Source organism: Cheilinus undulatus, linkage group 14 (genome assembly GCF_018320785.1).
Source record: "Cheilinus undulatus linkage group 14, ASM1832078v1, whole genome shotgun sequence".
In the NCBI taxonomy this organism is placed as follows: Eukaryota; Metazoa; Chordata; class Actinopteri; order Labriformes; family Labridae; genus Cheilinus; species Cheilinus undulatus.
The window spans coordinates 41128037-41147260 of record NC_054878.1 but is presented as its reverse complement, the minus strand read 5'-3'; positions in this window follow the sequence as shown (position 1 = coordinate 41147260).

Genomic DNA, 19224 nt, shown 5'->3' with positions numbered 1-19224 from the left:
CTTTCTTTGAGATATGGGCTTTAGAAAAAGTTGTCTTTTTTATTATCTTCCTATCACAAGTGTCCATTAGCAGGGCAGACTTTGAGATATTTCCGATGCATTAAGTGGCATTAAGAAATGGAAACAATTTGTTCAAGGTTCAAAGGACAAAGCTGCCCGAAAAGGTTCGTGTGCCATTCAAGTGAAAGCCCAGCAAACAATGAGAGCTTTCCTGCCCTTGGACCGGCCATCGCTTAAGTGAAGTTTCTTTCATTTTTCATTCTTGCATTCATATGATCATAACCTTAAGTAGTTAAGCGTCACTTCTTTGGTTGTTTGAAGCTTTTGTGTCTTATCATCTTCAAAAAAAAGTTTGAAAAAATGTTCAGAGGGCTTGGCCTGGTCAACACACCTGCTAGGTGATGAACACTTAAACGGATCCCGTCCAAGAGAAGAGGAGCTATGAGTGATTTCATGTGCAACTTTACATCCAAATTAAAGATGTGGAAAGTTATCAGTGAGTGTTTATCTTTTCAAGAGAAGGAAGAGATTATACTAAAACTGTGCCGTGCATTGTGGGGCTCACTAATCTCAACTGCATGTAGGTTTTTTGGAGATGGGATAGGAACACCAGGGTGACTCATGACTTCACTCTGTGTACTTAATTTTTTCCTGTTTTTAAGGAAATTTCACCATGAAAACTTGTAAAGGAATCATAGCTTTGCATTCACAGCCCAAGAACTGGAAACTGGAAACTTTACCCTGGAAGGACAAGTCAGATTAGTTTCCTCACTGTTGATGGTAAGACTTCACCCTTTCTTTTTAATGCTGACTAATCAGTGAGGGAGGAGGGACCCTGACCAGAGTTTTTGTGCTCAAAAGATTAACTGTTTTTAACTAAGAGCTCTGCATGCGACAAAAAGCAATGCACAAACCTCCAATTTCCACATAATCCATTTGCAGCGTAGTCTACTTGCCCTTTCTAGCCGGTCTGCAGTTCCACTGGGCACATCCCAGACAGGGTCCTACACAAATCAGAATCTCCCTTAGGTTTGATAAAGTATCTATCTTTAGCTGTGTTTCTATTATAGTTATTCACAAAAATATTATATTTCTTAAGTCTTGACTGAGTACAATTGCGCTTTGAATGTGTTTCCATTGAAGGGAGTTTTGGGCATGATCCTCACAATTCTTGTACAATCTCATCTCACAAGACTCTGCTGCAAGGAAGCTGGATGCTGAAAACCTGTTGTGTGTTGGTATGGTTATGATTACATTTACAACGGTTGCCTTGATAATTTTGAACAAAAGACAAAGGCAACAGATGAGAGCTCAGAGGCAAAGTCTGTCTCTATGACAAAAGTCACGTGTAAGGGTATAAGTATGATGTTAAGAAAAGTCTCGGAGGCGCACCAGTAGTCGAGTGGTTAAGGCGCGCACCATGTACGCGGGCAGCCCAGGGTCGATTCTGCCTGTGGCACCATTTCCGGCATATCTCTCCCCACTCTCTTTCCTGTTTCTAAGTCTATCCATTGTCCTCCTCTATCTAATAAAGGCACAAAAAGGCCCAAAATTTCATCATAAACTAGAATGGCCGTCTGAGGTGGCAGACCCACGCCTAAGCAGTGCCACCGAGGAACCCACGCTCTCATTGATACTATGGTGTTCAAAATTCGAAGTCCGAGAAAAACCGAACGGGTGCGTGGATCATCACCAAAATCTAATCGATTCTTCCCTGTCACTATCCCAATATTCCCTGAAAGTTTGGTGAAGATCCAACTTTCCGTTCTCGAGTTATCTTGTACACATACGAACAAACAAAGATACGGGACCCTTTACATAACCCCCTGCTGATTACATCGGCGTGGGTAATAAAAAAAGAAAAGTCTGGGTCTTCTCTTCTATTCACACATCATGCACCAGCCACATTCACGCGCCATGTTGTCTTGGAGTGAACTGGTCATGTGACACTGTACATTATGGCCTATGACATGTAAATGTGGAAAAAGTATTTCATTGCCCTTTTACGATATATTTCTAGATCAAAACGTCTGAAAAACTCTTCATGAGAGCGTAAAAAACCTTTTGGCAATATTTTAGAGGTTTTCGTAGTTCAGGTGTTTCCATTACCAGTTTTTAATTTTGCTGTTTAGATTTTGCACATTTCTAAGGGTAATGGAAACGCAGCCTCTATCTTCAGACTTTATTTAAAATTTTAGATTTTGAGACTTTTTGAGAACTTTTTAAGTCCTGAACTTAGAGACCTCTTGGCCAGATCACCCAGGTAAGAGAGATCTTGATCTCAATGGGTTTTATCTGGTTAAATAAAGGTTAAATAAAAATGTAAAAAAAAAAAAAGAAGAAAAAAGAAAACCAGAGACAACTAATACACTTTTTGTGCAAATGGCCTAGAATGAAAGGTTTGTGAGATTTTTTTGTACACCAGATCAAGGCGAAAATTTCATGATTGAAGATTTCATGTACTGTTTATAAAACATCCAGTGAAATCAGGCAAACACATTTTGATTTCTTATGATTTCTGGCACATTTAATGCCTCTATTCTATCAACATTAATGCATGGTGGTATTTATCATAACACATTTTAGCAGGCTGATTCTAAACAGTTTGATTATTAAAAAGCAGAATAATGATTGGTGTTAAAATAAGGGTGAGCTGCACAGATCTTTAAATGGGCAACGGTATACCACATATTAGAGGATTGGACAAGAGATTACAATCACAGTCAGTCATATAATATGAAATGAGAGGGGGTCTGGGGGAAATTTTGATCGTACAAAACTAAATTCCATGAATTCTGGAAAATATTTACACAAAAAATTGTGGAGGAAACTCAGTTAGAAATACAAAAAAAAAACACTGTTTCCTTTATAAAGCTTATGTTGTAGTTTGAATGTGTGATTTTTAACTTTTTAAAACTGAGTAGCTTTATATAAAAACCGAATCACATGAGAGACGTCTGTTTACGGCTTCAAAATAAAAGACAACTTTATGTAAATCCAAACAGGAAACAGTATAATCTACAGAATTTACCAAAATCAGAGGATTAACCTGTTAATGCTGCCCAGAGAAACTTCAAACTGATTTGAAACCTCAGTAACTCCAGTGTTGGGCATAACGCGTTACTAAGTAACGCGTTACAGTAACTCTGTTACTTTTATGGGTAACTAGTGGTGTAACGCGTTTCTTTTCAAAATTAATAACGCCGTTACCGTTACTGGGAATTTAGATCACACGTTACTCGTTACTTTTACAGCTGACAACATCCGGCTTGGCAGACGACGTGACAGAGCGGTAAGCACATCAGCATCCTGGGAGAGAAACAAACAAACACAGGCACTGAAGCGCGCACACACATCATGGCTGAGCACTCGAGCGTGAGCTCTCTGTCTTGGAAACACCAGAATTACTTTTACCTCCCTGGGATAAAGGACGAAAAAGAACAGGGAAGTAAACCTTTCCACCTCCACGAACAGCAATTTTAACTTCACGAAATACTGAGTTAAACAACACGCTTAAGCTAAACTAATTTCCAGAGAGCTAAAGACACTGCTAACCCAGGTACAGCTCACGTTAGCTGGGCAGAGCAAGCAGGGAGGAACCGCCCCATGTAAACAACCCAAGACTGGATTTAAATCACCGCCAGCTGCAGAGTGTGTCACTAAAGAAGCACTAAACAGACTGATAGCAAGGTATGCTGTTAAAGACATGTTTCTGATATAAGCTGTGTAGTCCACTGTCTTCAGAAAAATAACGAGAGGAAAAAGATAAGACGAGGGATAGGACCGCCATGTAAAAAGATATTCAGAGAGCAGCCGGGATTTAATCTTTACTCTGTCAGTAGAGTAGCCTAGATCTATTTGAGACTTCTTAAACAGTGTTAAAAATGCTTAACACTGTCAAAAATTGAGAAATATTTCTACTGAGTTCTATTGTTTCACCACTTTCCAACATAATGATAATGGCTACAATGTTATATAAAATTTGAGTTATTTCCTTTCACACTGTCATAACTACACAAATTAATGTGATGTGTACAATAATGAAGACTGAAGTGAAAAAAGTAATGCCTGAGTTACTTTTCAAAGTAACTAGTTACTTTTACAAAGCAGTAACTCAGTTACTAACTCAGTTACTTTTTGCAAGCAGTAACTAGTAACTGTAACTAGTTACTATTTTTCAGTAACTTGCCCAACACTGAGTAACTCTGACTGCATGTTAACTCTCTCTCTCCCTGCATTAATGGCTAGTTTGTAGCTTTTCAGATGACTGGTCATCTTTTTTTGGCATTCAATCACTGATATACAATACAATATCTAAAACATAACATGCATGGTGCTAAAAATAAGTTTAAACATTACATCCTAGCTCATTATTCTAGTACAAACGTGGGGACAGAGGCCATATGTCCAAGGCCATACATCAGTCTGGGCCTCGGCTGTGTTTTTCCAAAATAAGACTGCAAAAGTTTGTACTAAATGGATGTATGTAAAGTTGATGGCTTTTATGTTGAAAAGACTCATTCAGATATATTGTCATATTACTTATAACAGGTTGTCTGTGTCTGTCTCATCTTTTTACATGACACAGTATCGTGGAGCAATGAGAGGAAGAGAGACAGAGAGCCTTCAACGTGTCCCTCTGTGTCTCTGCAGACAGGAATTGCCTCAAATAATGGCTCAAATACAGCTAACATAAAGAGATGAGAGACTTTTTGGCAAATATGTGAATATTTTGAAGAACTTTTGTCACAGAATTAGTATTTTGTCACTTTTTGGTCCTCAAAAGAATAAGGAACTAGCTTGTGCAAAAAAACCTTTGCCAATATTGTTTACTGTGTGTCACACATAAAAATCTATGATTTTTAAATTTTGTTTAGTTTTCCTTTTGTCTTTATAGTCCCATAATTTGTCTAAAATTTAAGTGACATTACTGGAGCACACATATTCTCTGCGCACCACAGGGTCGATGTTTTACAAACTTTATAAGACATAAAGTTCAGGAGAGACAAAAAGAAAAGAAAATAGCTTAGGGCTCTGAGGTTAAAAACTTACCTAAAACTTTCCACAAAATAAAAACTGACTTAAGAAACCAGCTCTAAAAAAACTGACATTAAAATTAAAGCTAAGGAAAAGTTCAAGTTCAAAACTATTACAACCTTGCTGCCAGCTCAAAAATCAGTATGGACATTGGCCCTAAAAGCCTCTGGGACATGGATGTACTTTCAGAGATCTACTGTGAGAATATCATAAATTCATGTGCTTGAACGTTTTCATAAAGGGTTCATAACAGAAGTGTTTAAAGACACAGGATAGACTATTCAGTCCACAGCTCTGGTTGTTGCTCAGTATTTGTTTTTTAATCTGTTTGGTGACACTTGGTCTCTTTGTTTTTCAAGTACTCTCCAGTCCTTTTAGTTTTCTGAGTTTTGCTGTTTACCCTTTGTCAAGAAATGTTATTAGGGCCCAAGCACCGAGTGGTGTGAGAACCTAATTGTATTCGCTAGGATTATTTTACTTACGCATTTACCGTCATTTCATGGACTTTCGAGGCCCTTAACATTTCTGAACTTGCGGGAAACTTTGCACGTACATCCAGTCTCATTATATTTTGATATTTTTTGGGTCTCCAACATGAAAATTCAGAATTGCAAAAATAGCACCCCCTAACAGTTTTCAAAGTTAAAGCCCCCTCCCTTGACTTTGTTGTAGATTCAGGTGCAGGTGCGGCTTGGGGAGATCTACCAAAAAGCCTCTTGGGCCTACACTCTATCACCAACAGGAAATCTGCCATTTTGAATAAACATGCAAAAAAGGGGCTATTTTTGGCCTTTTCCAGGGGTCATATTTGGATTAACTCCGCTGATGGATTTCATCTGATCAACTTGTACTTCGGCACAGAGCTACATGACACATGGATGAAGAAGTTATTTGGGGTTTTCTCATTAGTCGAACAGGAAGTAGTTTATAACTCAGCCGTGCATTGTCCGATTAGACTCATATTGCTCAGGAATATTGATGGTCATGGCCTGCACCCATTCATATGGTCAGATTTTTTTACTGATCAAAACACCACCTAGTGGTGACAGGAAATATCAAGGTTTATGGTGCAAGCTACAGTTTAAAAAATATCCAAGATATCCACTTCAAATTTCTGTCAGGAAGGACTAAAGAAGTAGATTTAGCTTTGTGAAAAATAAAATTGACTTTTTGTCAGAGGGCATGGCCTCGGTGGGGCAACAAAGTCAAGAGTCACCATTTTGTCTTGCCAAAAATATTTAAACAGTCATAACTCTAGTATACATGGTCATATCTGAGACAAATTTAATGTGCTTGATAACAGTCCAGGCCAGAACACATCCATTTCTGAAATTTTGAAAAATTGTACAGCGCCACCATTTAGCATAATTATCACTACAGCCATTTTACACAAAAAACTACCCTCTGAGAACAGAATCTCTCTTTTTCTCTGTTTTTTTTTGTTTTGTTTTATTTTTATTTTTATTTTTATTTTTTTGTTTTAAGGTTTGGTGTTTAAATATCAACCAGATCCAATAATGTGCCTGAAACTGCTGTAGTATGCATGCCAGGCCAGTAGTTGGCAGTGTGATTGACAATGAAACACATGCATGCACACCTTTCCTTCCTCCTGGTGGTGTCAGCAGACAAACATGGCTGACACACAAATGTTTGTGTGGATAGATGAAGTCAGGTTGCTTCCTAGTGACAGTCAACCACAAAATAAATAGATATTTCAAAAATGGGAACATACAAATGTTGGCAGGAAGTGAGCAGCACAAACAAACAGCACATTTTTGTGTCAACTGTGCAGCACCAGGCCAAGATCAAGTCTCTGATGGACTACATGCAGAACATGGAGCAAAAGAAGAGACAGCTGGAGGAGAGCCAGGACGCTCTGACCGAGGAGCTCGCTAAGCTGCAGGCTCACGGTCCGCACATTTATATTAACCATTTAAACATCTTAGCTCAAGTAAAAACAGGTTAACTTGATGGAATTTTCCTCTTTGTTTTTCATCAGAGAAAAGACATGAGATGTCAGGAGAGGAGAAGGAGAAGGAGGACATCAGCAGACACGATGGGGATGGGGACATAAAGGTGAAGAGGAAACAATTCACTGAGAATCTCTGTTACAGAAATGTGAATAGCTGAATGTTTTTGTGTCTATATGGCACAGAAAACTCTGGAGGAGCAGCTGGAGAACCACAGAGAGGCTCACCACAAACAGTTGGGCCGACTGAGAGACCAGTTCGAAGACGAGCAGATGATGCTGGACGAGCTCACAGAGTAAGTCTGACTGTTTTAAATCCAACTACATTTTTAAAGACATTAAAGACCACAGACATGAGAAAAAACACATGGCATGTGATAGTTGAATCAAAGTCTGCAGTAAAATAAGTATACTAATTATTTAGACCAGTGTTACTGAAAACTGCTCAAGAAAAGAGCCAAATTGTTGAAAATTATCCTTGCAACAGCCTCATTTAAAGTGGTGAAAAGTGGCAAAAATGGATTAAAAGAGGCATAAATGGTCAAAAAGCAAAAAAAAAATGGTAAAAAGGTTCAAAATTGGAATAAAATGGCAAAAACTGGGTGAAAAGTGTCATAAAATGAGGTACAGATAACAAAAATGGTCAGAAAGCAGCAAAAAATTTGCTAGAAATAGTGAAAAGTGACTTAAATGGCCAAAAAGCAGAAACAGAATTGGTGAAAAGGTGAAAAATAGGTATTAAATGGCAAAAACTAGATGACAAGTAGCAAAAATGGGGGAAAAGTGATAAAAAAGGGAGTTATAGATGATAAAAAATAGTCAGAAGCTGCAAAAATGTGGTAAAAAATAGTAACAAGTGACTAAAATGGGCAAAAAGTGGCAAAAATGTGGGAAAAATTAATAAAAAGTGACTAAAGTGGTCAAAAAGCTGCAAAAATGTGGTATAAAATAGTGAAAAGTGACTAAAATGGCAAAAAGCTGAAAAAAAATGTGGTTAAAAATAGTTGATGGTGACTCAAATGGGCAAAAAGCTGCAGAAATATGGTAAAAATGAATGAATAGTGATTAAAATGACTGAAAGCAGCAAAAAAGGGTGAAAAGGTGCAAAATTGGAATAAAATGGCAAAAAACAGGTGTAAAGAGGCAAAAATGGGTGAGAAGTGACATTAAAACAGGAGTTACAGATGATAAGAATGGTCAGAAAGTGGCAAAACTATAGTAAAAATGAATGAAAAGTGACTATTATGGCCAAAAAGCAGCAAAATTGTGGTTAAAAAAAAGTGATAAGCGACTAAAAAGGTCAAAAAGCAGCAAAAAAAGGTGAGAAGGTGCATAATTGGAATTAAATGACAAAAAATGGGTGAGAAGCGACAGAAGAAAGGAGTTACATATGACAAAAACGGTCAGAAAGCAGCAAAAAATATGGTAAAAAATAGATAAAAGTAAGTAAATTGGTCAAAAAGATGTAAAAATGTGGTAAAAAATAGTGAAAAGTGACTTAAATGGGCAAAAAGATGCAACAATGAATGAAAAGTGACTAAAATGGCAAAAAGCAGCAAAAAAAAAAAAAAATTGGTGAATAGGTGAAAAATAGGCATTTAATGGCAAAACCTATGTGAACAGTAGCAACAATGGGTAAGAAGCAACATAAAAAAGGAGTTACAGATGATATAAACGGTCAGAAAGTGGCAAAAATGTAGTAAACAATGGTGAAACGTGACTGAAAGGGGCAAAAAGTGGCAAAATGGGCTAAAAAATTATGTGAAAAGTGACTCAAATTGTAAAAACCAACAAAAAATGTGTTAAAAAAATGGTGAAAATTGTGTTTAATAGTCAAAAAGTGGCAAAAATGTGGTTAATTATTGGTGAAAAGTGACTGAATGGGCAAAACGCTGCAAAGAGTGACAAAAATGTCAAAGTGTCATTTAATGTCAAAAAGCAGCTTAAATTGGGTGAAAAGTGGCCAAAAAATTGCCAAAAGGGGAAAGAATTGCAAATAGCAAAAAACAGGATGAAAGTGGCAGAAACTACAAAACTGGCAAGAAGAAGTGGCACAAATGGCCTAACAGCAGCAAAAATGGATTAAAAGTGTCAAAAAATGAAAAAAAGGGAGAAGAATTAGAAATAAGGGAAATGAAAAAAATTAAGAGAAAAATAAAGGTTGACAATTAAAGCCTCCTGTATAAGAGTGGGAATAAACTGATTAATGTGACTTGACATGGATAATTCCTGAGGTGAAAGATTTTTAAGGTTTTCTGGGGGAAAATATTTGAAATGAAGACATAAAAGAGCCAGAAACCATCCCAATGAAGCCACACGTTGAGTTTTACTCATTCAGACTAATAACTGTCTGTGACGAGACTTGAACTGGATCAGGAATTTAGTCTAAAACTGTCTAAACCGGGCCTAAAATTTTGACTTCATGTCCACATAGACGAATGAAGCAGTAGAAAAATCAACAAACCTATTCATGTTTGATGTGTTTTAGATCTAGGATATTTCCACAGATTTGATTGGTTCTCACTGAACCACTTTATGCTGGTTTAAATGATCCTAAAGTTTGTTTTTTATTGTTTTTTAAAACCAAAGTAGTGACAGTAATTCCGACTGTCTGCTGTGTGTGATTCTCATGAGGAAGGATGTAAAATCCTCGTACCACTCCTCTTTACTGAGCCAGGAACTTTTAGCTGCATACAGCTGTAGTCTGGGTTTACACTGGCTCTAAAAGTGATGTGAGTCCTTTACATGTGAGTAAAAGACTCATCTGTATGTTTATTTATGTTGAATGTGAGTTCATGTGGCTTTTGTTTGCAGGCTGCTGAATGAGCAGAGGGAGCAGGCCAGAGAGGACCTGAAGGGCCTGGAGGGTCAGGGTACCAAAGTATCATTTATTTTGAAAGGGCATTTGACCGTATGGAAATCAAAAAAACGGACAACTTCACTCGTTTTTTTCAATTCTGGACACAAATCGAAAAACGAGTGAAGTTGTCCGTTTTCTTGATTTCTGTACGTTTAAATGCCCTTTCAAAATAAATGATACTTTGGTACCCTGACCCTGGAGGAGAGCATGGTAAGTGTTTCTACAGCGGAGGAGATGAAGTCCCCATGAGGGGCTCAGTGATCATCCATGCATGCAAATAAAGACTCCATCCTGTAAAACTCCAGCTGTGTCTGCGTTTTTGTTGCATAACCCCCTACTTACATCTCTGACGGCTCCCCAGGGGGGCGCCACACTGCGTCCCCCCTTCTCCATCAGGCATGCCTTGATCCAGGTACCGGCCACAGTGGGGTTTGAACCCCAGCATCCCCTGCAGAACTGGTCTAGTCCAGTCCTCTGTGCCAACGCCGCCATACCTTTCACACTACCGTCTCTTCTCCTGGCGCATTTATCCTCTTTGTTCAGGATGTGGCTTTAAAATTCACTGAGACCAAGATGGGAGTTGAACCTGAAACCTCCAGACTCTGAGTCAGTCCACTATCTCTTTAGGCTACAGAACCAGACATGCAGCAGAGCTTCAGAGGGGCTTTTCCTTCTTTATTTGGACTCAAATCTTAAAAACTTAAAGACTTTAGTTAGATTTGAAATGCCAACTCCTGTCCAGGTCTGCTGAAGTCTATATTTGGACTGAGACTTTAAAAATAGATGAACCCATGGTGAGATTTGAACCCGTAAACTCCTAATTCACAGTCAGTTGTCTTTTCCACTAATCCACGGAGACACACACCTGTTTGTGTTTCTCAAAGGATCTGATCTCTGCATTTGGGGACTGGACTTATAAACGCACCAAGAATCAAACCCACAACCTTCCAACTCTATGGTAGTCCTCTTTACTCCTGAGTCAGCGATTTACACCAGCAGCTTCAAAAAATCCACAGAAGATTTGAACCAACAACCTCATGATTCCAGGGCAATTATCTGTCTAACTGAGCTAACACACAGGCTAAAGTTAGCTGCAGTTTCTCTGAGACTTCCCGTCTGGAGTAGAACATCTCTACGATCCACTATCTTTGCTGCTGGAGACCATTTTCAAACATGAGTTGCAAATCTCCATGAGTGATAATCTTTGCTGCTGAAGACCATTTTCACATGTTGAGTTGCACATCTCCATGAGTGATAATCTTTGCTCCTGAAGACTATTTTCATACTAGAGTCACATATCTCCATGAGTGATAATCTTTGCTGCTGAAGACCATTTTCACATCTTGAGTTGCACATCTCCAAGAGTGATGATCTTTGCTGCTGAAGACCATTTTCACATCTTGAGTTGCACATCTCCAAGAGTGATGATCTTTGCTGCTGAAGACCATTTTCACATCTTGAGTTGCACATCTCCATCAGTGATCCACAATCTTTGCTGCTGAAGACCATTTTCACACTTGAGTTGCACATCTCCATGAGTGATGATCTTTGCTGCTGAAGACTATTTTCATACTAGAGTCGCGCATCTCCATGAGTGATAATCTTTGCTCCTGGAGACTATTTTCATACTAGAGTCGCACATCTCCATCAGTGATAATCTTTGCTGCTGAAGACTATTTTCATACATGAGTTGCACATTTCCATGAGTGATAATCTTTGCTGCTGAAGACTATTTTCACATCTAAAATTCACTGAGACCAAGATGGGAGTCAGACCTGGAACCTCCAGACTCTGAGTCAGTCCACTATCTCTTTAGGCTACAGAACCAGACATGCAGCAGAGCCTCAGAGGGGCTTCTTTTTTTTTCTCAAATCTTGAAAACTTAAAGACTTTAGTTAGATTTGAAAGGCCAACTCCTGTCCAGGTCTCCTAAAGACTATATTTGGCCTCAGACTTTTAAATAAATGAACCCATGGTGAGATTTGAACCTGCAAACTGCTGATTCACAGTCAGTTGTCTTTTCCACTAATCCACAGAGACACACACCTGTTTGTGTTTCTCAAAGGATCTGATCTCTGCATTTGGGGACTGGACTTATAAACGCACCAAGAATCAAACCCACAACCTTCCAACTCTATTATAGTCCTCTTTACTCCTGAGTCAGCGATTTACACCAGCAGCTTCAAAAAATCCACAGAAGATTTGAACCAACAACTTCATGATTCCAGGGCAATTATCTGTCTAACTGAGCTAACACACAGGCTAAAGTTAGCTGCAGTTTCTCTGAGACTTCCCGTCTGGAGTAGAACATCTCTACAATCCACAATCTTTGCTGCTGGAGACCATTTTCATACTAGATTTACACATCTCCATGAGTGATAATCTTTGCTGTTGGAGACTGTTTTCACATCTTGACTTGCACATCTCCAGGAGTAATAATCTTTGCAGCTGAAGACCATTTTCACATCTAAAATTCACTGAGACTGAGATGGGAGCTGAACCTGGGCTCTCCAAATGCTGAGTCAGTCCACTATCTCTTTAGGCTACAGAGCCAGACATGCAGCAGAGCCTCAGTGGGGCTTTTTCTTCTTTATTTGGACTCAAATCTTGAAAACTTAAAGACTTTAGTTAGATTTGAAAGGCCAACTCCTGTCCAGGTCTCCTTAAGTCTATATTTGGACTCAGACTTTAAAATAGATGAACCCATTCTAAGATCTGAACCTGTAAACTACTGATTCACAGTCAGTCAGCTTTTCCACTAATCCACTGAGACACACACCTGTTCATGTTTCTCAGAGGATTTGATCTCTGCATTTGGGGACTGGGCTTAAAAATGCACCAAGAATCAAACCCACAACCTTCCAACTCTATGGCAGTCCTCTTTACTCCTGAGTCAGCGATTTACACCAGCAGCTTCAAAAATCCACAGAAGATTTGAACCAACAAACTCATGATTCCAGGGTGGTTATCTGACCAGCTGAGCTAAAACACAGGCTAAAGTTAGCTGCAGTTTCTCTGAGACTTCACATCTGGAGTAGAACATTTCTATGATCCACAATCTTTGCTGCTGAAGACCATTTTCACATCTTGAGTTGCACATCTTCATGAGTGATAATCCTTGCTCCTGGAGACTATTTTCATACTAGAGTCGCACATCTCCATGAGTGATAATCTTTGCTCCTGAAGACTATTTTCATACTAGAGTCGCACATCTCCATGAGTGATAATCTTTGCTGCTGAAGACCATTTTCATTCTTGAGAGGAGATATAAATAGATATAAAAGCATTGATGAAAATGATGAAACAAACCTGTCCACATCTTGAGCTCTCTATTTGCTCCACTGGTCGATCTTCATCACGAATGATTGGCCACGCTGTCATTTTTCTCCGTTGGAATGAGCACACACAGAAGAGAGAGGGAGTGAGGCTGCAAGCATGCAAGAGAGAGAGAGAGATAGAAAAACAGTGGCTGAGCCAAGCAGAGCAGAAAGAGGAGCTGTGAAAATGACAATACAGTGATTTGTTCATAATTTGGAGCTGCATTCAAAATGTTTAGGGTTCATGCCTCCTTCCCATTAGTTTTACTGCCAAAATAATGGCAAGCTCTGGAAATTGATGAAGGGTATCACCCTCTGTTTCTCTGACAGTGTGAGTGTTGCAAAGCTCACATAACCCACGGGTGCAACGCACCTTGTTGCTGGCACTCAACGGTTGCTACGTGTCCGCTTTCGCATAACACCTCGAACATGCAACGGGTTGCGAGGGCCCGCTGCTTGCAGCTTTAATTTAATTGTGTGCCTGCATCAACCTTTCAAGAAAAAGACCTTGTGATTTTGACTGCCGTCTTCTGTTTTTGGCACTTTGGTCTAACTTCCTCTGAGTTAACAAACACTACACTCTGACTCCAGCTGAATGAATGGCATTAGTTTATAAAAGCTCATTAAAGGAGCTCCTTTCTCCTCTTGTTAGAGGAAAGAAAGGAGGCTTCACTGTTGATGATGTGAAAAGCAGAGAGGAAGAAAGTGAAAAGAATTTGTGAGCTTGAAAGTTTTTGTGTGCGTTATTACTTAGATGAAAGGATTGTATACAGTATGCTATAAATACAACAAAAATAGATTAATAGTATACTCATATACTCATCGTCCTTGATGTGCAAAGGCCTTAAGGACAAATATCCCGACTGAAACAAAAACAATCTTACATGCAACTAAGGGAATTTTAAAAATGCATTGTTTGACTCCCATTATTATGAAGCTTACACTGACAAGCAAAGAGGAAAGTTTTAGGCACAAGATGGGCTGGATTATTAATTTTATTTATTTATTTAAGCCATTTGCCTACTTTATTTGTATGGAAACTTGAGACATAACATGTTCAATGACTTTCTGTGTCCAGTAAAGCTGCAAAACATCAAATAACCATGACACAGCTTATGGTACAGCCAGACATTAATCTGCAATCTGTTCTGAATAATATTGTGCAGGGATGTACTCTCTGCCAGCAGATTGTTGCTTCTAGTTCATTTCTTTCTTCTTTCATAGTTTAATCGGTTACCATTCTCATCTGTCTCTAACCCGCAGATGTTTCAAAAGGTACCAGATGTGCTAACTGGCTTTGTTTTAGCTGAAGGCTGGTGTGTGAACCAGTTCCTTTAAACTGTTTACATTTCACACCACAGGGGGCGCAGGTGGCCTAGAGGTTTTAAGGCGCATCCTATGTACGCAGTTGGCCTGGGTTTAAGTCTGGCCTGTGGCACTTTCCTGCATGTCTCTCCCCAGCTCTCTTGTCCCTGTTTCCAACTCTGTTCACTGTCCTCCTTTATCAATAAAGGCACAAAAAGCTAACCTGGCATGCCAGATGGATGTAAAACCTTCAATACTAAGCGTTTGGGAAAGGGCAGAGGATTTGAAAAAAACTCAGAGTGTGATTGGATGAACGTTCTGTCTGTCACATATTTACGGGCCAATCAGAGCAACAAAACACGTGACGTAACCGCGACCAAGGTGCGTGAGCGCAGTTACCGAGAGATAACACGAACCATGGTGACTGTAGACATGTCAGTGCACAACTTTAGTCGTTTCTGAAAAGAAAAAAAACCCACTGCTGTTCTTTGTTCTTCTTTTAATGAAGAAATGTTGTCAAGTTCTGATAAAACTGGTGCAGCATCCACGCTAATCTCTTCCTCCATAACTGCACCAGCTCTTGCTGCTGCTTGTTTACGTCACGACTCTGCTGCGCCTGAAAGTACTACCCCTCATCGCTGATTGGTCCTGTCACTTTCTAACCAGACCCAAACGGTTCAGATGGGAGCTTTGCAAGATGGATTCCATCTGCTTTGCAAGGTTAATCAATCAATGCTTTCACCATAATTCAGATTCAAAGAGGGCTAAAAGGGGGTAAGTTTGGCTAAATTTTTGCCAGTGTTTCTTGTAACTTTAAAGATAAATTTTAAAAAAGGGAAAAGGATAACTCTTCTAAATAAAAAGATGTGACGCATGAGGCAAAAACTTTCCAGGTTTTTTCAGAACACCATGAAAGAAGCAATTAAGTCCACAAAGAGAAGCTGCAGCTTTTACCTTGGATGTGTTAAGGGCTGTACACACAAGGAGTAAACAGCACATTGTATTCAAAGAATAGTTCCCTTTCTGTTTTTCTTCAACTTTATGTATCTCCATCTTGAACAAGCTTGTTAACCTGGAGGTGGTATTCACCTCCTCTGTTTTCTGCTGTTTGAGAGAATGAAGCATTAAGCCATCTATTCACTTAAGAAACTTGCTTTCCTGAAAGAAAAACTGGTAAATCATTATATATTTTCTGTTAATGTCTGCGCGGCATAATGTCTGCAGTGTTTTACAAGATCTCTTATAAATCCAAACGAAGACACTCCCTTTCAGTGCAGCATTAGTGAGCAATTAAACAATTTTATCAACAGCCATCTCTTCAAGAAAACATCAATACACTAAATACACACTTGAGAATTCGAAAGACGCTCATGAAAGTTAAAAAAATTAATTGCAAGGACACAAGAGGAAAAACAACTTCAGAGAATTCAGAGACGCTCACTTAAGAGCCAGGCGCTTCCACAGTTTAAACCCAGGAGATTGAATTCAACTTCGACGTGATGAGGCAGCTATTGAGGCGCTGCTAGGGACGTAATTAGGAGTCTTATTAATGTCTGTTGGTTCTGCCAAGGTGAGCCAAGTCAGGGAAGAGTCTTATAAGAGCAGAAACCTCTAAAGTCTTTTATCCAGTCTTTTCTATGAGGAGTGGGCTTGACTGGGTTGATCGTTAGTTTCTTTTATACTGTACGAATGGATTTCTGTGTGCAAGATGAAAAATTCCCCTGAGTGTGCACACAAAACTCAAGTATGCAGAGACGTAAGTGTTAATATGTTAACTAAAACTGAAAAAATGTTCATCAGGCTGTCTCAAAAACAAACACTTTTCTCACTGAAAAATAAATAGAGATCTTTTTTTCTGTCTGTTTTTGTATTCATTCATACTTTTAACCTTGATTTATTTTAAATTGATTTTTTTAAACTTTTGAATTTAAATATCTTGACAAAACTCAGGCTCCAAGTTGAGAGTGGAATTTAGAGAAGAAATAAAGTAAAAAGTATATCTCCTCTTTTAAAATCAATAAAAGACAGAATAAAAAAGCATGGTTAAAATAATTACAAATACAATCACAAACACATATTCATAATCTTAAACCCATGCCCTGGTTTATAAATCATACTTACTTTACATACTTACGTACTTCAAATGAGTGAAAACATAAAAAATAAGTGATAACAATGCACTATATTACTAAATACCATTACTGAGTACCAGTATTAGATAACTTGATATTAGGGCTGTCAAGATTAATCACTTTAATTGTGATTAATCAAGGTTCACAATTAGAGCACTTTTTTTTAAATCGTGATTAATCTCATTCTTAATTGAGCCTGTTAGCACACTTGGGTTAAGCCATGTCAGTGTCTCTCTGCCACAAAAAGCAGAGATGTAAAATATGTCCACCGCTGTCCCTTAATGTCCCATTTCAGTTAAAAACCCTCAGCTCAGTGGACAAGTCAAAAGTCATCTGCACCTGTATTTCCTCTAAAATCAATGACAATTTCCTTCTTCTGTATTTAAGTTCATGTTAAATTCTTCCATCTCCCTTAAACAGATCCAAACAGGAAGTCAATTACCTGGCCTTAGGCCAAGGGTGTCAAACTCAAGGCCCCCGTGGTGCAGTTATACCAGGCCCACAAGATCATATCATATTCTTATTATGACTGGCCCACCGGTATGAGGTCTGCAGATTGCCTCCAGTATAAAATATCCTTGTCCTTGTAAGACATAAAATTCAGAAAAATGTAGGGAAAATTAGATTATACAAAATCAAGAAATGTAGGAAATGGAATTAGTTTGTGTTTTCATTTCATATTTTCACTTTTGCACCTTACAGTTATAAATCAACTTATAATTTTTACTTTTTATCTCATCTTTGGAGCTTTAAGTTTCACCTTTTTAAAATTTAGGTCATGTTCTGACTTTTACTTTTGACTTTTAATCCCATATTTGATCTTTTAGACTCACAATTTAAAATTTCATCTCATATGTTGACCTTTGAAACATGATTGTGACTTTGTATTTAATAAATCTCTTTAAAAAAATGTTTTGATACCTAATTTCCTGTTTTGACTTCAGATGGCTCTAAAGCCTTTAAGCTTATCATTTAGACTTTTCAAATCTCAAAATCATTTATTGTCAGTGCTAAGTGTTTTTCACCATAACTTATAACTGGTGAAAAAGAGGTTGATGGTTTATTGTTAAATGTTGACCCTGTTAGTCTCTCAGGTTAGACCTAAATACAGAATCCAGCCCCTGCTGTGATTGAGTTTGACACCCTTGCCTGGTTTTAGTTGTAAAAAAGGAAAGTGTCATTTTAAAATGGGATGAAATGGATGTGGTTAATTGTGATTAACTCACAGTTCCCTGATAGTTAGGTGTCTTTTACCAAGTAATTTCTAAGAAATGATGATATTTTTCCATATAAGTTGATTGTTAATTGAGAATAAATGTGTTCAAAAATAACTTTTAAAATTACCTTAAAACTTGAAAGGGAGGCATTGCCTAAAAATGTCACGGGAATTATGGGGGAAGGACTCAGTTCAATTAAGAGGGTGTTTTCTGCAGAAATTACCAAAACATGACTTATGAATTATGAAGGAAATATTTAAGAAAACATTCATTAAGGCTTTAAAAAATTACCTGAAAGTTACTTAAATATTCTTCAGGAAGTATTCACTTTTAAGCAGTGGGCCAAAAAAAGATATCTGGGAATTATCAAGCAACTTATGTAGAAAAGTTATCATCTTATTTTCAAGAAAATGCCTGGCAAAAAACCCCTTATTACCAGAAACCTGTCACAATATTATGAGGAATTACTATTCAATACCTTATAATCTGGTAAATACTAACTTAATATTATAGGACATGATTTTATGTGATAAAAAGTTATAACTAGGTTATCACCAACTTATTCTTGAGAAATTACTAGATGGTCATATTTATTACCATCAAAATACCATTAAAATAAGGTGTTACTGATTTTTGTTCTAAATTAAGTAATGCTTCTAAAGTTTGAAGGACCTCATATTTTTTATGTTATTAGTTATCTTCAATCAATAATCAATAATTCTTTCAGGGCCCATAAGACCAAGGCAATATATAGCTTTAATATATAATTTAGAATGTATAATTTGGGGTCTAAAGGGGCAGAAATGTCATTTATATGATCTTAAACCCCATGTTTACAGCCAGTCTTAAACCACAGACTGTTAGAATTCTATAAATTTTATTTCCCCTTATAGTTCAGGTTGTTTTTATGTCAGTGTCAGAGCATGTCTTTCTTGCACATATTCAAAAGTAAAAAAACAAAAACAAAAACAAAAAAAAAACAATAGTTACCATGTATCATCTTTTCTTGCATGTTTGAAAGTTTTGATTTCTTCTTCTTCTTTTTATTTATTTTTTTATTTTATTTTGTTTTATTTTTTACCTGGGTTCAGGGCTGCATCACATCCAGCCATTTCTCAGTACCTCTGATTTTCTTGTAATGCTGAATGGAGAGAGCTGGAAAGTAGGTGAGGTCTCATCCTTGTGGTTGAAGCGCCTCTGGTTAATTTTTGAGGTGGAGATCACTGTGGTCAGGGAAAAAAAATGGGAAAAATATTAACAAAGAAATAGACCTTTGGGCAAAATGTTATCTCAGCTTTAACTGTCAACAACTCCAAACTTACCTGAAAATGTCTTGAATAATCTCTGAGTTTCAACCTGTTTTAATCGTCTGTATAATTCTGACTTT